The sequence below is a fragment of the Rhipicephalus microplus genome, chromosome 2 (assembly GCF_043290135.1).
Source record: "Rhipicephalus microplus isolate Deutch F79 chromosome 2, USDA_Rmic, whole genome shotgun sequence".
NCBI classification, from domain to species: Eukaryota; Metazoa; Arthropoda; class Arachnida; order Ixodida; family Ixodidae; genus Rhipicephalus; species Rhipicephalus microplus.
The window spans coordinates 194,997,604-195,024,210 of NC_134701.1; the positions used below are offsets into that span (position 1 = coordinate 194,997,604).

Consider the following 26,607-nt stretch of genomic DNA (forward strand, 5'->3'; position numbering starts at 1 on the left):
TACCCACGGGCGGATATGTGGCGCTGGTATGCGGGCATGTGCCACAGGTGATTGACACTTAGTGTCTACCCAGGAATGGCGAGAACACATATGGGCAATTTGAACGCGCGAGTGTTTAGAAATACCCTAAATTGGTAGCGTGACCTGATGAATGCAAAGAATAAATGTCAGGGTCCCAGTTGGAATCGAACCCAAGCATTCTGCGTGGCAATGAAGCATTTTACCACAGAGATATGCCAGGTCTTGGAACTAGTTTTCGAATATACGCTAATCTCACGTCAATAGTAATTGCAGTGCTGCCTACCCAATTTTATGAACATTACATATGTACTCCTTTGATACAGCCGTCAGGTCGGGTTAACGTAAATTGAGGTTAGTTGCCATGCGCTGAAATTGATTTATGTAGCAGTGTCCAGGGCCAGCATTCTCGCGAGTATCAGCGCTTCATATCAGCTTCTGGTGTTTGTAATACACATGTTCCAGTTGGCATCGTTGCGCAAGTGTAAAGAACTGGTTATATAAACATCTGCATATCTTCAACATATGTCTGAGGGTGCAACATTTGTACATATATTTAAAGTCATTTAATGGCGTGTCGCTCAACAAAAAAAATATGCGACACGGTCACCTTCCCTTCACAGGCTTTGTATAACGTCGATTCCCAGGTACGTGGGGTCTGCCGAGTTTTTTAATGCAAGTAAGAGGCTTCGCATAAAATGCATGCGTAATCTTCAAAAGAGAGGGGCAGCGGGTCAACTTCTCGGAAGTTTATTTCTGAAATGTTGGGCGCCTGTTGCGAGACGTGCGCGTTATTTCTCTAATCCGCCTCATCTTTGCAGTGCTAAGCCACAGCGTGCATGCATGCTATAGGGCTCATAAATCCTTAGCCAGAAAAGTATTCAATCTTGTAATGAAAATACACGCAGCAAAATTACTTCACATTAGAAAATACACATAGCACAAGGTGACTGACAATAGGACTAAGACCGCTACCATGAGCAAGCGTACGATTGACATTTGTGTAAAGTTTGTCCTCGTTAATACGTTTCCGTTTGTCGCGAAACTGGTAGCGGACACTAAAGCCCGCGGTGACTGGCGAATGGTTGTGGTTGTCATATTCGCTTTGTTGCAGTGTGGTGTTCGCTGATTTTGCGTATAGTCGACGAATGTGCTCACATTGCTGAACCACTAGAAAAATAAAATCTGTGACCTTCGGGTCACCAAACTAGCCTCTTATTCACGATGACACTCTGGCTGACGAATTTACGTGGGCAAAATATAAGCTTAAGAAAAACAAAAATAAAACAACCAACAATGTCCTGCTCGCTACATCGAAGTATTGCAGGCTACCGAATTAAAAAAAAAAAACGTGAACAGGACAAGTGTCAAATGTTAATTTTGAAAAAGAAAAGCGAGTGAAAGAAAAGAAACAAAAAGTTAAGCATAGAGTGCCCCCACATTGCCAACCGGCTCCATGGGATCGAGCGAAGGCTCAGTAATATACTGTACAGAACAATCTAGATGTAGCGGTCTATAAAATATTCGGCGCACCTCGGGTAGTTTGTACTACAGGAAGCACTTTTAAGAAATTTTGTTGGAACGTGTACAACGACTGCCGTTCACATCTCTGTGCAAAACAAGGGAGCCACTGAGAACACCCCAGGGTGACAAAGGCACTACGGCACCGTGTTGTGCTCAAGCAAGGACTGGAGATCCTGTCATTTTCCCTCTGGCTTAAAGGACCCTGTCAGAAAAATGTTTGCGACTTTTTTTGCTATAGTTTTTAGCCTTGCGTAATGTGAACACGGAATCGCAAATTATCGAACGCACCGTATAAAAAATGCCAGCGTGGTTAATTCTGTCAAATTTGAGAGTCAACTAAAAACGTCCGTCTAAAAATGTTAGACCCTAGCGCCCCACAGCGGGGAAGCTCTTGGTTCCTCGTGTTGATTGATTGATATGTGGGGTTTAACGTCCCAAAACCACCATTTGATTATGAGAGACGCTGTAGTGGAGGGCTCCGGAAATTTCGACCTTGGGACCTCGTGTGTTCAAGGTATACAGTGACATTGAACGCGCAGCTTTCAAACTGCGTGCTGTGAAGAATAAATCATTTGTGGCATAAGTAGTCTAAATCACCTCGACAGCCACATGACAACAGAGCGAGAAGGACGAAGATCAACAGCCCTCATTCGTTGCCAGTCATGGTCTCGTGTGCATCCAGTGAAGGTTCTGCAACGTCGACAATGTTCGCTTTGCTTGTAGAACGTCACACGTGCTCTCTGTCTACGCCATGCTAGTGGTGATGTCGCAAATTTTTGAGATCTCAGATGAGCCTTTCCGCTTACTTCAGAATAACCGAATAACGTATATCCCAAGACAGCGTTTGTTAGTAATAATCGGTCAAAAGGTCCCACGCATGCAGGACTATCAAACAACACAAGTATAGCGGGCTTCCTAATTCAGTGTCAGATCCTTTAAGCAGCACTAGGCAGACTGAAGACGCCACAACCAAGGCCCTTCACTGAGGTCATAGTTTGAGCCCCACCGAATAAAAATGGTGCGAAGTAAAGACTCTCCCTACTCGTAGAGCCTGAAGGTACTTGTTTTGCGATGACTGTTAATGAATGGAAAACAAGACAGGGGATGCACTCGCATAAAAGGAGGTCTACCGATGGTCTGCGTTCACGAGAGGCATCGCAACCCTTTTTTTTTTGTCGTGCCCGTATGATAAGCGGAAAGGGGCATTTCATCAACACCTTTTCTCCTTTAACTCTCACCCTTCCCTAGAAAGCTTCTGAGAACAGCACTCACCCCCACCACGACCTAGAGCGTCGAAAGCAGACAGTGAGCACGCGCCTGCCAGCAGCAGCAGTAGTGGTGATGACTGCAGCCGAACCTAGCAGCAGTGTCCCAGAGTGCGTGCTTGAGAAGGAGGTGGCAGAGAACTGATGGGAAAGAGGGATGTTTAGTTCGAGGAGGTGAGTACGTGGTTGATGGATACGAACGAGTACGGGGGAAGGGCGACGTGTGGACCGCAGTTCGGGTGTTGTGGCCTGCTCTTACGTAGCTTCGGCTTTAATTACGGCAGAAGAGAGCCCGCTAGCGGATTTTACGGCATCCCGCTATACGACGGGGTCGCCGACGGTGGCTCATTCGTTCGCCGAGAGAGCGACACGCGAGAAGTCTGACGGGCATGACAGCCTGCGCGCCGGCGCTCTTCCGTCCTCCCGACAACCCTGCGAAGTCTCACTGCAGTACTCGGTGCATGGAGAGAAAAAAAACAGTGGGAGAGGAACGGCGTTAAACCATTGCGTTTGTGCCGGTAGAAAGAAAGGAATGCGCCATTGCGTGCATGCACTAAGCTGAGGTTTCCGTCTATTTCTTTTTCTTTTGCTTGCTTTAGAAGGAAGTGGAACGAAGACGAAGGAGGGGATGCAAACCGAACAGTGCTAGCACCACCTTTTCGCAAGCTGGGCCCGGAATCAACGGAACCAGTTATTATTCCGTTTGGGGCCACTGCTATCGTGTAAAGCCCTGGGGAGGTTCGTCACTGCGGAATTTCGCGTTGCGACTAAAAGAATGTCTTGCCTAACTCTGCCGGCTTTAGATATTTCAGTACCGATAATTGGAAGTTCAAATCAATATAATATTTATTTATTAACACACCACGTTTATGGTACTCGACGGTTGACCCGAAGGCTGCGGGTTTGAACCTGGCAGCGGCGGTCGCATTTAAATGTAGGACAAATGGTAGAAGCCTGTGCGCTGTCAGTGCGCGCAAAAGAACACCAGGTAAATTTTTTTCTCTGATCTTTTGTCTCACTCCGCCTTGTAGAAACTTAGCGATATAGGACCAGCCACCTCACGGTCCGATGCCGCTGTAGTGTCTGAACCGGATTTAAGAAAAAAGAAAAAAAAACACGTTAAGAAAAGAGCACAGCCGAATACGTAGCGCAGACCTTCCGGTTGTGAAACGAACACATAGCCCCTCGGCCCCTGATACGTCACTAGAGTGTGCAATCTGAAATGTTAGGCTAACCTTGTTATTTTAGATTTTTCCAAACTGACAACAGCACATGAACTTCAAAAATGGCACCTGAATATGGGAAGTGATGCCATTGCGTACAGTGGCTCAGGCTTGTAAACGAGCCATACAGTTTCAATTAAGAGCTAAAATAGCGCACAGTCTCAAACGAATTTATGTTGGACATGAGAATGACAACGGGATTCGAACCACTGACCTACCTTTTATGAAACGAGCGTGTCATAAAGGCTGTGCGTTATTTTAGCTCATAGTTAAAGTTATATGGCTCGTTGCCTAGTGGAGCCACTATTCGTAATTGCATCGATTGTCCAATTGAGGTGCAGTTTTTCACGCATTTTCGAAGGTCATATGTTGTTATCAGTTTGGAAAGATCTAAAAGACGAAGGTTAGCCTATATTGCAGGTCGCGCACTCTTGTAACGTACCAGTGGTCGATAATTATTCTTGCGGCTGCAATAGCGAACTGACGGCGGATCATGTGCACCGATGGAACGGTGATAGCAGCCCGTGCCAGCCGCGGAAACAGGATGGTGGCCGATGGCGACAGCGATTACGAGGTTGTGCTGCATATTCCGCTGACTAGCCATGTTGTCCACAGCACGTTGTTTCTGCACGGAGACATGCGTGAGCGGCCTTACAAGGTCGAAGACTTCAGAGACGCCGTCGCGACGGCCGGTGTGCTGCCCGACGTCGTCGCGTTAGGGGCGTACCAGATTGATTTCGTCTGGACCGTGACCCTCAGCAGCGAAGAAGCTATGAAAGCGCTTAAGGTCAAGGGCCGCTGGTACATAATAATTAATCCTGAGGATCAGTAGGTCAAGCTTCGCCTGCATTGAATGCTCTATGGCGTCCAAGATGAAGACATCCAGGGAGCCTTCGCCGCGTTTGGCAACGTCACTGAAGTGACTCGAGAACGGTGGCGTGTTCAAGACGTGAGGGAGAAGGGGTCGGCCAAGAGCTCCTAAAGCTGAAGCCGGGAATGAAGGTGGATGACCTGTTCCCGGGTGGGCAATGCAGTGTTGGCGTTGCCACGGCACGGGCCACATACGCCGAGACTTCAGGGTGCCCGCTGCTCAATACGCCGGCGTTACGGACACGTGGACAGTCCAAATCTTTTTGAGAGTGCATACAGGAGCGCGTGGCTTGCGGCGCTACTATAGCACCGTTTGTGGACACGCCAGAGTATCTGCGCGCATGCGTGAGGAGGGTAGCTTCCCTTCGCGCGCATCACGTCACCGCTGTGCTTTTGTGTCGTCTGCTAACTGATTTTCGGCATCTTTGGTGATCAAAATAATATGGCTACTAAAGCTTATATGCTTGCAGTTCAATCGGCGCAATTATTATGCCTGCTGTGTCACTTGTTTTTTGTCTTTTTCCTGCGTTCTTGAAGACGTACAACGAAAAGGCAAATAAACAAAACCACACGAGCGGTCATTTTGTGTACGTTCCACGAAAGATGAATTAGTTTAAGGAAGTTCTATCAGTAATCTGGTGTAGCTTATACCTCGATGTTACGTTAGTACTTTGGCATGTTTACCTTCGAAAATTAAGACCACTGCTGCCATCCTGGAAGGTTGTGAGGAGTACAGCGCTGGCACAAAGTAACGATGCGCTCGAAGATTCTGCCACTCTTGTCGAACCTTCAGTTTCTCCGCAGCCGCCGCGTTAACAGAGTGCCGCACAATAGCCTATTTTATGTATATTGCCATATGTTTTCACAAATGCTCAAGCTTGCCAGAAGAGGACCGCAACCATGCGATTTTACGTGTGCTCGTTCATAATAAGTTTTGCCGAGTGCCCCGGCGCCAGGCCATGCTGGAACACAAAATGTGCGTCGGGGAAAGCGCCCAGTGACAAATCCACGATGATCTTGAGAACATAACGTTTATTTGTGAGTTAGGTAGAGCATAATTAGACGTTCAAGATTCTTGCCACTTTGAAGTACCCGGTTTTCCTACAGCAGTGCGCGTGCAGCAGACGACACGCGCTAGCTCGTCTGACGAAATGTGCGCGCCGCTATCATTTTCGTAGCCTGGCCGCACTGCACATGAGCGATGCTTTTGAGTGCCACCGCTTAACAGCGCTGATATCTCCGAAAGCCACGCACTCCCGTGCTCACTCTCAAAAAGATTGCGACTGTACCTACGTGTCCGCGACCGGGCATCCAAGGCTTAGGAGGCTGCCTGGGGAACCGGCGAGACAAACAAGCAGGCGGAACCACCTGTGACCTCATCGCCTTCCGGTGGTGACTCCTCGAAAGTGGAGGCTCCGGAGGCCACACAAGCTCCAGGTGAATCGTCTGGGATGAAGGAAACCTGGCAGGAATACAAGCTCTACCATTGGCTTCAGGAGGTTACACCGGAAAGGTCCCAGCAACACCCCGAACAGTGTCTGGCGACTGCACTGTGACACCCCAGGTGACGGCGAAGGCCACGGCGAGCTCACTAGCACACCAGGCCGGCGAGCTTTTTGGGCCTGAACGAGCAGCCGCTCGAGAAGAGCGGCACACCTTCATCAACCAGTGTGTCCTACTTCGAAACGGCCCCACCCCTAGGCGAGCAATGGCGGTGCCGAAACGATAGTGCTGGGTGTCGATGAACTCTCCGCCAAAGCTGCCCAGGGACGGCGGCCATACCTTCAGCCGCGTCTTAACCTGACGGCCGACAAGCATGTCGGCAATGTGGGGAACGCAGGGCAAGTCCCCGCAGTTCTGCCAGACGGCAAGCCAGGGATAGCGAGGTCTAGACGTGTGCTAGACGCGAGAGGTAAGCGCCATCCTGCAGCTTTTTCTTCCTTTCGTTAAAATGGCGCCTGTCTTTACGTTCAAAGTCACTACCGTCAATTTTCGGAGTCTGTTTCGCTTTCAGATCGACATGCATGTGTGCGTAGCTAGGTTGACACACGTGCATGTTTCAATAATGTGCCCCGATTGCAACGAGTGTGTAAATATGAGGAGAGCTTGACATTGCGGCCGCGCATTTTTCAGTATTGTACTGGAAGTGGGATCTGAGCCTAGCACACGTAGTTGAGCTCGGTAAACCTGGCAAGCCAGTGATAGCGAGGTCTAGACGTGTGCTAGACGCGAGAGGTAAGCGCCATGCTGCAGCTTTTTCTTCCTTTCGTTAAAATGGCGCCTGTCTTTACGTTCAAAGTCACTACCGTCAATTTTCGGAGTCTGTTTCGCTTTCAGATCGACATGCATGTGTGCGTAGCTAGGTTGACACACGTGCATGTTTCAATAATGTGCCCCGATTGCAACGAGTGTGTAAATATGAGGAGAGCTTGACATTGCGGCCGCGCATTTTTCAGTATTGTACTGGAAGTGGGATCTGAGCCTAGCACACGTAGTTGAGCTCGGTAAACCTGGCAAGCCAGTGATAGCGAGGTCTAGACGTGTGCTAGTCGCGAGAGGTAAGCGCCATGCTGCAGCTTTTTCTTCCTTTCGTTAAAATGGCGCCTGTCTTTACGTTCAAAGTCACTACCGTCAATTTTCGGAGTCTGTTTCGCTTTCAGATCGACATGCATGTGTGCGTAGCTAGGTTGACACACGTGCATGTTTCAATAATGTGCCCTGATTGCAACGAGTGTGTAAATATGAGGAGAGCTTGACATTGCGGCCGCGCATTTTTCAGTATTGTACTTGAAGTGGGATCTGAGCCTAGCACACGTAGTTGAGCTCGGTAACCCTGGGTGTTACTTTTGGCACTCTCCTAGCAGGTTTGTGGGTGACATTGCGTTAAACGTTCATTCAGACAAGCGGTCACACGGACTCAAGAGCCCATTATTCAAGCGAGGCCAACGCGAAGAGAACGCTGTGGACGTTGAGGTACACCTTCAATCCGTAACGGTTATATTACAGTATACTTGAGCACCCAAACTGTAAAATGTCCAACACATTTTACTTTCTGTCTTAACTAGATGCTTCTTTTTTTCTGCGAACTGAAAGATAACCTTATGTTATCCTGCACCGAATGAGAAGGAATGACCACATGTTTCTTTGACCTGCAGCAGCTGCTACGACATCCTGTTCAAAAGTTGGAGAACAGTTCTATCCTGTAGATCGCATTAAAACATTGCTTTCAGAGAACGAGTAACACTACTTCCAATCGCAAAAATTTTATTTGTGTACACGTTTATATGCTTCTTATCTGTCAGGACTAGAACAGTTCTTCTTGAAGTAAACGTGGAATGCGAACATGATAAAATGTCTCGCGCTAATACGTGAGCTTCGTCGAAACTTCGTCACGCTTTAAAGCCTTGTCTCTATTGACGTCAGTGCTTCGAGTGATTGCGCCGGAACTATCCCCGGTTGACTTGGCCACCGTAAAAATGCACAATAACGACAGAAAGAAACAAAACAAGCGTACTGCTGTTCGTCTTGTCTGTGAGTACTGCTCGTGTAACGAACCTTTGGCCACTTCATATGTACTCCTGTCCACTCAGCAATGTACAATTCTAATGTTTAGCGCTTCGGTGTGCTTATAAAAAGTGGGTAACGATTTAGAGTACTAGGTTTTCTGCTATGGAAGAGCGTAAAGCCGTCCCGTGAGGAGCAGAAATAGCGCGAATAGTCGGTTTAAAGTTAATACCAATAGCTACTCTTGCTTCACTGAAATGGAGGATGGAGAGGAGGAGGATGCTGAAACTGCAAGGTCGGAGGCCGAGGATTCCAAGAAGTAAGCCTCGCTAATCCCTCTTATTTGTGTAGCGAAAATCGTGCTACTCAGATAATAGTAACCATACCATCAACGAAAGCTGATCTTTGAACAAGCGCTGCACTTTATTATCGTCGTCATGCCGTCTCCCAATTGAAGCAAGTGCTTCAAAGATCTAGTTGCTATAGGCAGCCTATTACTTTTATTGGAGTGCGAAGCTCGACAGGAATATATATATATATATATATATATATATATATATATATATATATATATATATATATATATATATATATATATATATATATATATATACACATATATATAATGCCTAGACCTTTACATCAAAGCTGTCTCGCGTGACGTGCTCAACGCTTACAAAACGCATAGCCCGTTCCGAAAAAACCTTTCTGCCAGTGAATTCGACGCTTTTAAAAGTTTGAATGCACTTGATGATATTATCGTAAAACCAGCAGGCAAGGGCGGCTCGGTTGTGATAATGGGCAAATAAAGTTACATAAAAGAAGCCGTACGACAGTTATCTGACACTACTTTTTTACAAACAACTTCCCGCTGATCCTACCACTGACTTTCTTGTCATCATAAAAGACACCATTAAAGCATTGGTAAGAAAAGAAAAGGGTCGACGATAAGACAGCACGCAGCCTCATTCCGCTTAGCCCTGTTGCCGGAAGATTTTACCTGCTCCTAAATATACACAAGTCCAGAAATCCAGGCCGTCCGATTGCTTCGGGCATTCGAACAGTAACAGAAAACAAATCTCGTTACACTGAGAGTTTGATAAAAGTTCTTCCGCCCACATTCGCTTCCTTTGTTAAGAATACCAACGATTTTCTCAATGGAATATCACACCTAACAGTGCCTGATGGTTCGCTTCTGGTGACGATGGACGTCGCCTCCCTCTACACTAACATACCCCACAAGGACGGTATACAGGCTGTTTTAGATTTATATGACCACTCCAAATCTGACAAGCTAATTGACACGTCAACTCTCGAAACACTGCTGAAGCTCATTCTCGAGTTGAATAACTTCGAATTCAATGGCTCTCATCACGTACAGATCAGTGGAACATCGATGGGTACAAAGATAGGCCCTACATACGCAAACATCTTCATGGGAGTGCTCGAAGACTCGTTTCTTAAGAGTGTGCCACTAAAGCCTGAGCATTTCAAACGCTACATTGATGACATATTTTTTATTTGGACACATGGTGAAACACAACTTCTAAACTTTATAGCGAAATTCAACCAGGTACATCCCGCTATAACATTCTCCCACACTTACTCACCCTTGTCTGTAGCCTTTCTCGACGTCACAATTACCATTTCCCATGGACGGCTAATTACGAAGCTTTTTAATAAGCCAACCGATAATCACCAGTTTCTTCATTTTGAAAGTAGCCACGTGCGCCATTGGAAGACTGCAATTTCATATAGCCAGGCACAGCGCTTTAGGCGCATATGCTCTGAAGATCAAGATTTTAATTTCTGCTGCCATGATCTGAAAAAGAAGCTTTTTAAGCGAAAATATCCGGAAAAAATTATTGACGACGCGATACACCGAGCCAGAGGACGCGATCGAATGGACTGTTTAAAAGGTAGCATAAAAAGCAACGGGCTTCAGCCAGCCAATTTAGTACTAACACACTCAGCGTCCATCCCCAAAGTTCAAGGTATACTGCGTAACCGTTACAACATCCTCACCCAAAGCGACAGACTAAAAGCGGTCTTTCCTGAGCCCCCTCGAGTAGTGTATAGGCGCTCAAAAAACATAGGTGACATCCTGACGTCATCTAAAATTGCTACCATTAACCGTACTGGTGGTAGCCGCTGCAACAAACCCCATTGTAAAGTTTGTCCTCATATAGAACCATCATTAACAGTCACCAGCACATCTAACCAATTCATTTTCGCAATTAGGGGAAGCTTTAATTGTGATTCATCCAATGTAGTGTATTTGCTTGAGTGTGGCACCTACCATATGCAATACATAGACCACACTGAAACCCCATTCAGAATAAGTTTCAACAATCACAGATCGCATGCTAAAACCTAACCAAACCTTCCATTATCAAAGCATGTGAACATGCCCGGCCACTTATTTAGTAACCTTAAAGTCACGATACTAGAATCGGGATTCCGCACCAGCCATGATCGTGAACTACGCGAGTCATATCTCATTCATAAATTTAACACTGTTTCAGTTGGAATCAACGAAAACAAAGGAAAACAGACCTGTCTTTCACTAGAATAAGAGCGATGATGCACTGGTTTCAAATTGTACCGCCTAAATCACGCCTTCTGACTTCCCTTTTTGTTTTTTTAGTTTTTTAAAAATTTATCTTCATTCATTTCACAGTGGCTTCCATTATACGTTCACATATCACTAAGATTGTTCTTATGCTGCCATGCAATGTGATTACACCACTGCGCTTCTACATCTCTTAACTGCGTATAAGCATGGTATCACGTCACAGTACATGTAAGGGAATCTTCAACCGTGTCTTCAGTATGTGTGTACCCTTCTGGTTTTCCCATTTTTTTGTCTTTCTTTTTTTTTCTGAAGCACATGACATTTTATGATGCGCATTGTAATGCTAACCAGCGCAGATGGCGCTGACTTGTTATTGAAAGGAGCTTTTAAAGCCATTTATGAACTCTTGTCACATTACTCTGACGAAGGCTGGTCCACCAGCTGAAAACGTTTAGTAAAGACGCTTCCGTGAAAGTTTCGTCGTCTCTTTCTTGCATACAATACGTCGGGTCCAGCGTGATTGACGTTCAAAGAATCTGGTATGTATATATATATATATATATATATATATATATATATATATATCCGCGCCCCCACTTTCTAAATAGTTGGTGGGGGCATTCGAACACAGGGGATCATGAATCATGGCCATAATAATGAAATATCACTGAAAGTGCGCTCAAAATCGGGTTAGTCTTTGAAACGAAGAAACTAACAAGAAACAAAGAGTTGAAGAAAATAAATAAACGCGCATTGACAATAATCGGGAGAGAACTTCATGAGTGCACTTGCATTTTGATGTGATTTTTTTATTCACAAAGCATTCTTAATACCATAAAAAAAAGGGAGAGCCAGATTCCAAGCAGCATGCGCTGGGACATCACATGCATGCGTTTCATGCATGCAATAGTGTAAGTGACGCTTTTTATACATTACCTCACAAACTTCCGCACGAATACATTGAGATTGATGGCAGCTTCCTTAACATTATAGATTTGTATCACTCAATAATGTTTTTTAAAATGCGAAGCAATCCTACGAACACCAAAGGTACTTTAGGTATTTTTATCCGCTTATCTACCTATCTGGCCAACTACGTCTTGCTGGTCTCGTAGTTGCCTCATTACTTCAGTATACACCAGAACCGGCATAGGGAGCACGACGGTATGAGATGTGACTGGTTCGGACATAACGTGAAAACCATGTTGTGTACGTCCTGAAGCTCTTTATTTCAGTCATGTATCGCATACCCGTATACTACGGGCTGCATTATGCGGGTATGCGGCTATGTGCATTAAACTTTGTATCTACCAAGAAGCGACGACAACAGTCGCCGGTAATTTAAGCGAGAGAACCTTTCGAAAATCCGGACTCGACAGCGTTGATCCGACGACTGCAAAGAATACCGTACATAAAAAAGGAGATGCTTCGTTATTGAATAACTACCGCCCCATTTGCATCTTAGCCTTTTTGAGTAAAGTAATTGAAAAACTGATCTGTACACGTCTCACAAATTACCTGAACAAATTTAATATACTATCGCCTTGTCAATTTGGCTTCCGTTCCGGCTACTCCAGTTACCTTGCGCTAATCTCACTTACTGACCAATTAAAAAAAGGCTATTGACAACGGTTACTATGCGGGCAGCGTTTTCATCGACCTAACTAAAGCTTTTGATTCAATCAATCATCATATTCTTTTCAATAAACTTGAAGCATTTGGTATAACTGGCCCAACATTACTATTATTGCGTAGCTATCTCTGCAACAGGACACAGAAGGTGGTAATTTCTAATGCATATTCGTCAACCAAATTAACTAATATTGGTGTACCCCATGGGTCCATTCTGGGGCCCCTTTTGTTTTTACTCTACATTAATGATTTGCCGAAATGCCTTTCTTCATTCAGTTGTATATTATACGCCGACGACACCACAATTTTTAACTCCGATAGCAGCATTACATCCTTAACTGGAAACTAAACTTTGATCTGGCACAACTCGTTCGGTGGTGCAGTAATAACATGTTAGAAATTAACACGTCTAAGACAAAATTTGTCGTCTTCTCTTCACCACAAAAACCCTTACCTTCTATCCCTCCTGTTATAATTGCGCGCAATGACATCGCTATGAGCGACTGCTGTAGATTCCTAGGCGTTGAACTCGACAGTAACTTGAAATACCACCGACATGTTGCAAAAAAAAATTACGTATGGCGTTCGACTACTGATTAAATCTCGTCTTTATTTCAATCCATCAATACTTATGTCACTGTATTTTTCTTTTGTTCATTCGCACATTTCTTACTGTATTACTTCATGGGGTAACACATAACCACTCATCTTATTTCAGTTCAGACAATTCAAAACCAAGCGGTAAGAATTCTCACGTCAAGCCCATATCTCTCTAACGCTAAGTCACTACTTCACGAAAACAATATATTAACTGTATCTGAGCTAGTTAAATATAACCTTGGTATTTACATGTATAGAACTATAAATAACCAACTTCCACACTTTACTACCATTCTCTCAAATAACAATGTCACAAGGTTTGCCCTTACCAATAACTTTCTACTGCCAAAAGTTCGCACCAATTATGGCAAACAAACCATTCATTTTTCCGGAATTTCTTTTTGGAATAGTTTACCTTCTGACATCCAAGTATGCCGTTCTCTGAAAGTAATTCAATCGAAGTTAAAAATTCATATCATGTCTACTAACTAGCCTGTTTTGCTGTTTCTTAATTGATTCCTGTTCATTCTGAGTTGCATTCTGTAATCACTTGTCATTGAAGTTAGCGCGTTATTCTTGCTCTTAAATTGTTTCTGTGAGATTACAAGGGTATATTCTTTTTTTATTTGTTTCAATTGCATTTTACTGTAGCTCTGTCTCCCTTCTATGTACATCACAATCATTCTCAATTCTACATTGTACAAGAGGTCACATTGCAGTCTCTGACTATGGGACCTCTTTCTGTATATCATGCACATGTATTGTTCTTCATTTAGCACAATAAAGCCTTCTGTTCTGTTCTGTTCTGTTAATAAACATCAGGGTCTTGGCAGGAATCCAACCCAAGCATTCCGTGAGTAGTCATGTATTATACAACTAAACCATGCAAGGTCCTGAATCTACTTTGTAAAAGGCAGACAGCAAGTCGGTGCAAAATGAGTGTGGTTACAGTGCTAGCAATCTAAATTTATAACAAGAAGATAAACATTGAGCATGTACTCCCGCATTAAACTACCTTTCGTTCCTTCCTAAGTGGTCGTTAGCTGTATAAGATTGGCCTAAATACGATGTGTCATGCACGCATATTAGCTTGTTGCGTCAAGCAACAAATGACGCGAAAACGATCCATCGCGTAATAGCCACTTATGGACGACTACGTAAAAAATAAGAGAATGAACTATTTTTAAACATAAACACTAGGGAAACAAAGGCGGTACTATTCCGACCTAAAAATAAGCCCGTTAATGAAAACATACGTCTCAAGTATGGCGATACTTATATTGAGCTTGTAAATAGTATAAAAATTCTTGGAGTCACATTTTCGAGCAATATGCTTCGGAGTGAACACATTGACAGTGTGCTGAGTCAGTTATCTCGCGTAGTGGGTATGGTGTACTGTGGCAAAACTGTTCTACCATACAAGGTAAAACACTTACTTTATAAATCACTTTTTTATTCACATCTTACCTATTGTTTCTTGGTATGGGGGACAACAACTTAAACGAACTTGCAAAAACCGTACCTGATGCAAAAGAAGTATATTGAATCATTTTTAACTTGCCGTATGATGCTAACACAAGTGAATTGTTTCAACAGGCTGGAATACTACCCATACATTGTCTCTAAAATTTTCAGTTAGCATTGGCAATAAGGCGTGGATTGAAAGAAAGTCGACATTTTTTGCATGACCTCTCAAAACTGCAGCCATATATTACATTGTTTGAAACACCAAATAAAGAAACGTGGAAAATAAAAACTTCGAAAACAAACTACTACACAGATAAGTTATCCTACATAGTTCCTACGTTAATAAATATGTGTAAGCTGGCATAGAATTTTTGCACTGTACAGAGATTCAATTGCACGATATACAGATGTTTCGTTTTTAGGATTTCTTTGCAGTTGCTGTATTATCATAGTTGCTGTATTTATTTTTGGAATTTCGACTTGATTTTGATATCTTTATTTATTTTTATTTATTTATCTATTTGGTGTTGTTATTGTTGTTGACTTTACATTGCTGATTGTTTGCCACTGCTGTCGTGCTAAAAGGTAGCTGTGGGCCCTTGTCCAGCTGCCTCTTTTGGAGAGCAGCTTTTACCTGCAGCTGTCCTTCATCAAACTATTGATGAAAAATAAACATCATCATCATCATCATCATCATCATCATCATTATTATTATTATTATTATTATTATTATTATTATTATTATTATTATTATTATTATTATTATTATTATTATTATTATTATTATTATTATTAAATACGCCATATTGTTTGCCATTGGTTCTTCGGCACTTAATATTTTCTGGATGCAATAAAATTGCCTGCTTGTTACATGACGTCCCAAATCTATGAAATGTCGTGATGTTTATTACAACGTATACTCAATAGACAACGCATTCAAGTGTTGAATAATACCATAAGTTTTATAGAGTTGCCGGAGAGCTTCTCTTTCGAAGTGTAATTCGAATAGGCTAGCCGCCAATGACAGTAGCAGCGTCTAACTGTAGCAGCTAGTGAGATGTATTGATATTAGTATAATAATATATTTTCACTATGCGGCATAACAGCGTTTAGCAGCTTGTGCGCATGTGCACCTCCGCGAGCTCACTCGTACTGAGAAAGAGAGGAACAGAGAGAAAGGAGCGCTGCACGCGTGCTTCTTTGCCGTACGAGTTATATTTTAAGATGTAAAAGACAAGTCATGTTAAATGAAAACCACCAACCAACCAACTAGCTCGACTCTAAATTAAGCCTCCATAGTGGTAAAAACCATACTTTTACCATCCTCTTGAAGTTGCTGGGCAAGCTTAAAAGCCGAGATTCCTACTGTGATGGAGTCCATAGCTTTATTCATTGCCACTTCGCAAGCTGCCGTCATCACTCCAAGTTGCCGTTAGCAAGGCTAGTAAGGTTTATGGGAGATTAAAGTGGAAAGCCTCTTTTTTTGTTTCCGGTATGGTAAAACTAAAACATTAAAAAAATTGTAACATTCGTGGGCTCAGCAGCTTTGAAAGAGCAGCGGTGATGCTACTTCTTTTCGATGAAAGAAAATTACTTTCCGGAAGCAGCAAATGATTTGACCGGTCGATAAAGTTTTCCCGTTCCCACCCATAGTTGCATCGGTCTGTCATGGCAAAATAAAAGCATTAAGTGATGCAATGCTACGGGGCCCCTGTTCAACGCTATAGTGCTGCACATATGAAAAAAAAAAAGGAAAAGACGACACAGACGTCAAGAAAGGTAGGCGCTAAACGCAAACTCGTGAACAGAACTTGCCGGTAGAGGCTCACTTGGCGGTACAGCTCCGATCATAGGATCTTGCATATGGCCCCTCAGCAGGCTTCATTCTGCCACCAGGACACTCGTCTAGGGTATGCAAGGTCCTACGTTCTGAGCTGTACCACCAAGTGCGTCTCTACCAGAAAGTTTTGTTTACGAGTTCGCGTTTAGCGCCTACGTTTCTTGACGTCTGTGCCGTCTTTTACCTTTTCTTTCATATGCGCCGCACTAATACAAGTAATGGCTCAGAGGGTGCTCACTTGAAGTACTGAAAGATTTTGGCTTTTCCCCAAAGTGAGCTCATCAATGTTACAGTGATGGTGTGTGTGTGTACGTGTGTGTGTGCCCGCGTGTGTGGTATGAGTGTCAATTCACTATAGCAGGCGTTACTATTTCATTAAAAAAAGGTTAACGAGCAAGTCCTTACAGGTGAGCAGAACAAAAAGAAAAACACTGTCGTAGACATGATCTCATGTCCTCTAACTATACCGAAACTTCGACGTCGTTGTAAGGCAAAGTGCTTATTGTGCATGTTGATGTGTTATGTCGATTTATGCATTCACCATCGTCAAGGTTCATTTTCCACCCCTCTTTTCGGCATCCCTAGGGAGATCTTCACGGACAAAGCTGGTTTGGCATTTTGCACCCCAAGGACATTACCAAAGTCAAAGACCAACTCTCTTCGTCGGACCTGGATCTGAAGGAAAGACTCATCGGTGCACAGAGTACGTGTTCGTTTCATTAACTATAGGTGGTGCCTCGTTATAACGGCAGTACTCAAGGCACTCGGCTGCTGACCAGCAGGTAGCGGGATGAAATCCCGGCCGTGGTGGCCGCATTATCGATGGAGGTGAAATGTCTTGGGGCCCATGTGCTTAGATTACAATCTTGTTAAAAACCCCAGTGGTCGAAATTCAGCCAACACTAAGGTGTCTCTTGTAAATATATGGTGGTTTTGAGACGTTTCACCTTAAGAAGTATTATTATTAGTAGTATTAGTAATGGCTGAAAAAAAAAACACATGTCGAACAAAGACTCTTAACACGACGTGTAATATCATAGTCTACAGCTTTCGTGGTGGCTACTTGTTTCGCTTTCAAGACAGAGGTGACAGTTTTTTTTTCTAATTCTTACTGTTGTAACGACGTGATACTTACACCCTCGAACCTAACAAGTTTTATAAAGGGTCACGAACGATTCTAACAGCACAAGAAATATGAAAAATATAGCAAATACATCAAACAAGTGTATAGACGATTTTCCGCTCAAATGAGACTGTGATACACTCGCGTATGCTTACCTCAGTTAGAGATCTTGCCTGTAGTTTTACGTTCTGCTTCTTCATCCTGTATATAGACCTGGTGAACAGCTTCGTGAGTCGGGACATCCAGACTGCCGGAAATCAGGGCTACAATGAATGAAACGACGAGGCGGTCATGGCGGTCATCATGAGCTTGCTGGAAGCGGACGCTGGACTTGGTGGACCGGTCGATTTCAGTGGCATGCCGCGGCCCTTGCCTTGAAACACCTATTCGCACTCCTGTTTACTCGGACCTCTTGCGAACCGTTTCTTGCGTCGAACAGAGAAGAATCAGCATCTATGGACTCTCATGCGAAGACAGTCTGTATTCACTCCGAAGTGTGTGTACGTTACCGCACAGAACTGTCACGTTTCGGTAAAAACAGTGCCAAACAGGAAACGTTTCAAAGAAGTGACGTCCATCTCTTCCAGCGCGCTTCGTGGTAAAACACGTGGCGTGCTTGTCGTAGAGTGTTGGTTTTATTATTAAGGCTTCCTGTGTTTAGCAGCGAGTTCTGCTTATATACAGTGATGTCGGTTGTGCTCCACTATTTCCCTGTCCACAGATTGACGTGGGACAATGTGATACAGCCACTTCACAAGCATCGTTAAGATACTCTATACCATTGCTGCACATTACCTCAATGCGTAAACGCACACATTTGGAATATCAGGCCTCAGAAAAAATATTAACTAAGGAGCACTGTGACGAAGCACTGACAGTGGTAGAGTTTACTTGCAATCTGACTGGAGCACGTTAGAAGCTGCTTGTACGGTGCTCGTAAAACAGGCAGAACGATCGTCTGATTTACCTCGCTTCTGCGTCGTTTCCTTTGCAAAGCGTCTGCCGATGTCCATACTGTGAGCCCTCGAAGGCACGGGATTTGATGTAGGCTTTGGCGGACACGCAGTTGGAAGTGATATAGAGGTACGGTTTTGTAGACGCATCATGTCATATTCGATAAGTCTAGTGGTTGCAGCTGTGTGGGTGACATGTGAGCTGTGTTACCACGGAATACACTGAAACAACCTTTGCGGCAAAAGGAAATAAAGGTAAAACCAAGCAACAGTCTGTCACGTTGTGTGTGTTTGAATGGTGTGCTTGAATCCTGTTGTGTTTTAGTCACGATGATCTTAACGATCATCGTGGAGGCTTTATTCATGTCTTAAATTCCACAAGCAAATGGAGATATGCAGCCAACTGAATTGAGCGATGATTCTGTGACCGCCTTAAAGTGTCCGTTGCGACGATTATATAATTGCGCAATGATATTCTTTGGTGTATATGAGGAAAACCCGTGGCAAGTGTGCTCGTAAAATTAGGAACCGAATATGCGAATTATTGTGTCAAGATCAAGGTTATTACATGACGTTGCAATGTTATATTTCCATAGCCCACTGTATTAAAGTTATTCGCTTTTTCCTGTTCAAAATATGTTTGAAGGATTATCACATGTTTGTTGCTGTTGTCGTTATTCTCTTACCCTTGTGCCATTGGAGGGTCGTTTGTTTGCGCGAGCTCCATGACGAGCGATCTTGTACAGAGAAAGAAGGTATTTCTAATGAGCCTAACTCTAGGCACTCATCGCACAGGTAACATACGACCCCCATTTGAAGCGTTCTATTTAGTGATGGCTTGGGCATTTGAAACTTCATTGCAAAATATTCACTTGGAACAGTGTGCTATGAAGCTAACCAAGGGTGCTACCTAATTGGTGTAGTTATCGGTGAGCCTTGTTAGAGCGAGTGTGGAATCCCGCAAAGTAGCGAAGGGTTATGAAAGGGAGAAATGACAGCCACACATTTGTGGAATGAACCCAAGGGAACATCCACAAGAATTTCTCGGAACAAATATCTTCTAGTTGAAGGAAAATTCGTCCTGGACCAGACTAAATTTTTTCTTCAACTAGAGCAATTCCGTGTACGCATTCTTATTTTGTTAATGCGGGAGACAGAGAGAGATGACCGAAGGACAGAGGCAGGGAGGTTAAGCTATGGCTTCGGTCATTGGGCTATTCTACTAAACCAGAAATCCATGGCTGAAAAATGACTCACACGGTAAAATATCTTCAATAAGAGAGGGTCGGCCTAACTTCTGCAAGTGTGCTTTTTTTAGCTCAGTGGCTGAGACCCTCGACACTGGAGTGTGGCACAATAGGTTGGAAACTTAGTATGGCCTCGAAGTGTTCCTTTATTTTATGTATATTTATCTTTAGCGCTATAATAAGGTTGAGAGATACACACGTCCTGCAAGCCTCGGTCTTTAGCACAGTGGGTAAGACACTCGCCTTTGGAGCCTGAGGCCCTAGGTTCGAAGCTCGGTGCAGCGTTGCAAATTCTATTTATTTGAATCGTGAATTTCGTGAATGTCTTGATGGCATATTCACGAGGTTCAGAGATAGTGATGCAGGGCATGCTGGGACCTTTAGCCTAGTGGATAAGGCACTCGCCTTTGGAGCGTGATCCAGTAGTTTCAAAACTCAACGTCACCTGCAAGTTTTATTTTGTTTTCTATATATGTTTCTTCAGTCCGATTTGAATTATGTTGCAGAAAGATAGATGAATGCACGGACACCGTTCGTCATCGAGGCGTCTTGCATGCCATCGACGTATGTAGGCACTCCGCTCACAGTCTCCTTTTCGAGTAGTGTGAATAAATGCGTGAAAAGCCATGAAATGTCGGAAAAGCCATGAATAAATATTCATTAGTCGAGTAAAAAAACGGTAATACAGTGCAGGTTAATATGCAGGTGATGTTCTCAGGTTACAAACTGCAGGCTGTAGGTGATCAATATGCGCGAAAATCGTTGTAAGACACTGTGATGGCTTTTCCGCCACGACTAGCGGGAAAGCCAGAGCATCAGAGGGAGCTTCTGCTAGGGACGCTCCTAGGCGCGCATGAGGTCTGTCTTTGCAGGGTGTGACGTTACACTAATCAGGGAAGCTTCAGTTTGGGAGACTCTAATATAAACGCACAGCATATCGTTCGTCACCAGTTGTGACGTCAGACAAAACTTGAGTCTTATCAGGGGTGATAAGAACCCCAACTTTTTCAACCGCTTTTTTTGACATGCATTGCGGGAAAGCCAACGCATTAAGGGAAATTTCAGCTCGGGAGACTCTAATAATAACGCACAGTATATCCTTCGTTGCAAGTTGTGACGTCGGAAAAAAGTTGAGCCTTATCAGTGGCGATAACGACCTCAACGTTTTCGGCCACTTTTTGACATTTACTGTGGGAAAGCCGATGCACCAGGGGAAGCTTCAGCTCGGGAGACTGTAGTAGAAAGAGGTAATATATCCTTTGTTGCACCGTGTGACGTCAGACAAAAGTTGAGCCTTATCAGAGGTGATAAGGGCCTAAACTTTTTCGACTACTTTTTGGCATATAATGCGGGAAAGCCAACGCATTAGAAGAAACTTCAGCTCGAGAGACTCTAGTAATAACTTACAGTATATCCTTCGTTGAAAGTTGTGACGTCTCACAAAAGTTTAGCCTTATCAGAGGTGATAAGGACCTCAACTTTTTCAGCTGGTTTTTGACATGCAATGCGGGAAAGCACACTCATGAGGGGAAGCTTCAGCTCAAGAGACTCTAATATAAACAGACAATATATCCTTGGGCTTGTGGTGTGACGTCAGACAAAATTTTAGTCTTATCAGGGGTGATAAGGGCGTAAACTTTTTCGGCTGCTTTTTTGACTTGCAATGCAGGAAAGCACACTCATGAGGGGAAGCTTCAGCTCGGGAGACTAATATTAACAGACACTACATCCTTCGTTGCATGGTGTGACGTCACACAAAAGTTGAGCCTTATCAGAGGTGATAAGAGCCTAAAATTTTCGGTTGCTTTTCTGACATGCAAGGCGGGAAAGCCAACGCGTCAGGGGAACTTCAGCTCGGGAGACTCCAATAATAACGCCCAGTATATCCTTCGTTGCAAGTTGTGACGTCAGACAAAAAATGAGCCTTATCAGTGGTGATAAAGGCCACGACTTTTTCAGCCACTTCTTGACATTTACTGTCGGAAAGCCAATGCATCAGGGGAAGCTTCAGCTCGGGAGACTGTAATATAAACAGACAACATATCCTTCGTTGCACGGTGTGACGTCAGGCAAAAGTTGGGCCTTATCAGGGGTGATAAGGGCCTCAACTTTTTAGTCTGCTTTGTACATGCAGTGCGGGAAAGCGATTCATGAGGGGAAGCTTCAGCTCGGGAGACTAATATTAACAGACACTACATCCTTCGTTGCATGGTGTGACGTCACACAAAAGTTGAGCCTTATCAGAGGTGATAAGGGCCTAAAATTTTCGGCTGCTTTTCTGACATGCAAGGCGGGAAAGCCAACGCGTCAGGGGAACTTCAGCTCGGGAGACTCCAATAATAACGCCCAGTATATCCTTCGTTGCAAGTTGTGACGTCAGACAAAAATGAGCCTTATCAGTGGTGATAAAGGCAACGACTTTTTCGGCCGCTTCTTGACATTTACTGCCGGAAAGCCAATGCATCAGGGGAAGCTTCAGATCGGGAGACTGTAGTATAAAGAGGTAATATATATCCTTTGTTGCACCGTGTGACGTCAGACAAAAGTTGAGCCTTATCAGAGGTGATAAGGGCCTAAACTTTTTCGACTACTTTTTTGACATGTAATGCGGGAAAGCCAACGCATTAGAGGAAACTTCATCTCGAGAGACTCTAATAATAACGTACAGTATATCCTTCGTTGAAAGTTGCGACGTCTCACAAAAGTTTAGCCTTATCAGAGGTGATAAAGAACTCAACTTTTTCAGCTGGCTTTTGACATGCACTGCGGGAAAGCCAAGTCACGAGGGGAAGCTACAGCTCGGTGACTCTAATATAAACAGACAATATATCCTTCGTTGCACGGTGTGATGTCGGACAAAAGTTTAGCCTTATCGGGGGTAATAAGGGCCACAAAGTTTTCGGCTGCTTTTTGAGATCTATTGCAGAAAAGCAAACGCACTAGGGGAAGCTCCAGCTCGGCAGAACTAATATAAACGTACAGCTAGATATATGTACCCTGGTAGCGTAGCTTCGATAGAAGCCCATGCATCAAGTAGTCCGCGGCTTGTTGCCACCATCGCCATCTATGTGAGGGAAGGATAACTAACAGCAAACGAAAAATAAAAATAAAATATGACGTCATAACCGGAAGCGGTAGCGATGTCGCGCACTTGCCCTATATTGCGCGAAATCGAAACTTTTCTTCACTGTTGACTGTTTACATGCCGTTATTACTACGCAGTACTATAGCAGCCTAATTGTGTGTAATTAATTGCATGCGAGAGAAAAAAATAAAAAAGCAAGGATAGTGAAAGCAAAATTGTTTTATTAGCCAAATGACGCACTTGCAATATGCACTGGAAACTTCGCAGAGGCAATTGTAAGACAACTGTTCACTAGCACAATAGCAAAACAGTTCGAAAACTCACGATGTCCAATCGTCGGAAACGACTGAAGCGAGACAGCAGCTTTGAAAATATAGTTTTGGCAGCCATAGAGTACAGCGTCTCGTTGCTTAGCGTGTCGTGTTCCCCGTCACCGGAGGCGATCGCACGCTGGCCGTGCACCAGCAAAAGCAGTCGGCAGTCACGTGAGTGGCTCTCGATACAGTATATTAGCTAGTCGAGCTCTGAAATGTCACACCAGCAAACAGTGCATAACAAATAAGTAAACTAGCGAAGGTACGCCCGAAATCCCCACAGAAAAGTGAGTGATCCCTCGTTAGCCTGGCAATGCGCCGAACCAAATACCACGCAAAATGAAACCCACGCTCCAAGGCGAAACCGTTGGCTCATGTTACCAGACTGCCTGCATCCGCCCGCTGTTTCTGAAACCAAACAAACAAAATTGGGCGCTCAACCACATACCCAATACTAAACTTTTCTTGAAGCAATATATTATTTTTTCTAAGAAATAAAATTAAAGCTAATAGAAATAAACGTTTCAATGTGCGTCCCCTCTTCATCTAGTCGCGCTTCCATTTTCAGGTGGTTGTCAATGTTGATCACAACAGGTTTCGGACCACTTTTCATTCCGATTTTAGCGACCTATTCAAATAGACTTTGCGTACAGTAAATTATTCGTTGCATGGTGTGACGTCAGAGCAAAGTTGAGCCTTATCAGGGTGATAAGGGCTTCAACATTTCCGGCTGCTTTTTTTTTTTACATGCATTGCGGGAAGGCCAACGCACCAGGGGAAGCTTCAGTTCGGGAAACTCTAATATAAACGTAAAGTATAACCTTCGTTGCATGGTGTGACGTCAGACAAAAGTTGAGCCTTATCAGGGGTGATAAGGACTTCAACTTTTTTTTAGCTGCTTTTCGACATACATTGCGGGAAAGCCAATTTATTGGGGGAAGCTTCAGCTTTGGAGAAAGGCCCAGCCGCGGTGGTCTAGTGGCTAAGGTACTCGGCTGCTGACCCGCAGGTCGCGGGCTCGAATCCCGGCTGTGGCGGCTGCATTTCCGATGGAGGCAGAAATGTTGTAGGCCCGTGTACTCAGATTTGGGTGCACGGTAAAAAACCCCAAGTGGTCGAAATTTCCGGAGCCCTCCACTACGGTGTCTCTCATAATCATATAGTAGTTTTGGGACGTTAAACCCCACATATCGATAGCTGGGGAGAAAGAATGGGAAAAAGGACAGGGAGGTTAGCCAGTACTTCAACCGGTTGGCTACCCGGTGCTTTAGAAGAGGGTAAGGGAAGTAGGCTCACCAAATCAGAAACAAAAAGAAAGAAGGAGTGAAGATCATTTTCTTCATCGAATTAAGTGCACTTGCCGTTCAAGTGCGCTCATTGTCACACAGATTTGTTACCCTGAAAAGATTCAAGTAAGGTGTGTCGCGTCACTAAGTAGTTGCCCATCCACAGCATGAGCGACTAGCCCATCTTGGAGATCATTTCGAAGTGGGAATATGTACATTAAGTTGAATACTATGGGATTTAGAAATGTATTAAGATTCCTGTAAGGAAATAGTAAAAGAAAGATACGTTAGTGGGGTCGGGTTTTGCACCTGGGGCGTAACGATTCAAACGTGAGTGTCTTCACCACTCAGCTAAGCTTCAACGTAGGCCGAGCGGCAATGTATTTTGACCATATGAATACTCTGTACCAGACATTAAAAACAAACAAAAGGGAACATTTTCTGTCATGAGACAGGAGCATTAGCATTCGAAGACACCGGGCGAATTCCGGCTTTGCCAAAGATTTATTCTATTGCAACAGCAATTATTTGGACACTCTCAACTGGATTTTGCCGCGAGCGTCGGTGTCGCCGTCATTCACCGTATATGTATACGTATCCATATGTATGAAAACGCAAGAAAGAAAAATAAACCAGAAAAATACTCCGACGCGCGGAATCAAACGTCTGACCTCTGAATTGTGACTGCGAGGCGCTAGCCACTGAGCCCCGAAGGAGCTCCTCCTTCAAGGTCGAAACGACAAGCTATTTATATCTACCACTTACCGCTGTCGATGGCCACCTAGGGGGAATGATCGTGTTTTCAGCATTACCAGTGAGATGGCACAATGAGCGTGCGTCGCCTAGAAAAAATGTATATGTTACCAAGTGATACTGTATAATAAATATATGCTACCTTTACATCTGCATGTCTGGCTTCCAGCCAAATGTCGGGATCTAAGTATCATTCAACCACACAGAGTTGCACAGGCTCTTCATTTTAAAAGTCTGGGTAGTCTGATTCGTTTGGGTAGTCCCTTCGTGAACTGCCTGTTTGATACAGTGATGCATAAAACTTTCTCTCGCATTTCTGCATTATTTAAAGTTCCTTCAGGCATAAAAAAGCCTCTTACGTTAATGCCGCTTTTCAAGGAAGTTTGCCTCACCCCCACCTTGCTAGCTTACCACTAGAAAGACTAAAGGCAGCGTTTTCCAAAGTTGTTGCGGCTAACCAGAATTCCATCTCGTGGAGATTCTCGCCCGCAACCATACCACTATCTCCAGAGTGGTGCATGAAAGGACCCACTGTGCACCTTGAAGTGCCGTGGATGTCTAAAAAGGCAAGCCTGTCCTCTGCAGCCCTCAAGCAGATATCATTGGACCTTTTGCAATTGTCGTATGCTAACCGAATGCATGTTTACACGGACGGTTTGGTCTCAGGAAGTTCGACAGGTGCCTTTGTCATACCATCTCGATCAATGACCGTCAAATTCAAGACATCACACTTCACATCTACGGGATCCGAGCTCGCTGCTCTTCAAGCCGTTGGGGAGTTTGTTACGCAAGAATCCCCTAGTAGATGGGCCAGGTTCTGCGACTCCAAGGCAGCCCTTCAATGCGTGCGAAGTCTACGACGTGGAACGTGGAAGCCACCAGATGGTGTATCGTATTAATAAAATTTGTCATCGCGCCGCTGATAAAGGACACGACATTGTTTTACAATGGTTGCCGGGCCACTCTGGCATGAGTGGTAACCACATCGCCGACGACGCTGCCTGATGTGCCCACGATGGAGCGCCCACACTGTTAATACCCTTGTCAAGAGTAGACGCAGCTAGAGAACTTCGTCACAACGCGCATAATGCCACGATTGCGCACTGGAATTCTCCACTTGACTCCAATCATCGCCCTAAAAACCTTAAGTCATTACTCCAGAAACAACTGACATCCAAGATTTCTCGACGTGACGCTACAATGCTTTGCCGGCTGTGGACTGGGGTAGCGTTTACTAAGTCATTCAGCCATCGCATTGGCATGCCAGATTCATCCATGTGTGAAAGCTGCAACTGTATAGGGACTATTGAACATCTCTTGTGCCCCTG

The 26,607-nt window shown here is 44.2% G+C and overlaps 1 protein-coding gene and 1 long non-coding RNA gene across 2 annotated transcripts in view; one reads left to right on the forward strand and one right to left on the reverse strand.

The window, feature by feature from the left end:
- Positions 1-26,607, reverse strand: part of LOC119170512 (uncharacterized) — a 106,457-nt gene that overhangs the window by 34,362 nt on the left and 45,488 nt on the right. The window lies entirely within an intron of this gene.
- On the forward strand, positions 6,049-18,865 carry LOC119170513 (uncharacterized). The gene is made up of 3 exons (XR_005109695.2): positions 6,049-6,812; positions 17,104-17,221; positions 17,853-18,865. It is a non-coding gene; the product is annotated as an uncharacterized LOC119170513 (long non-coding RNA).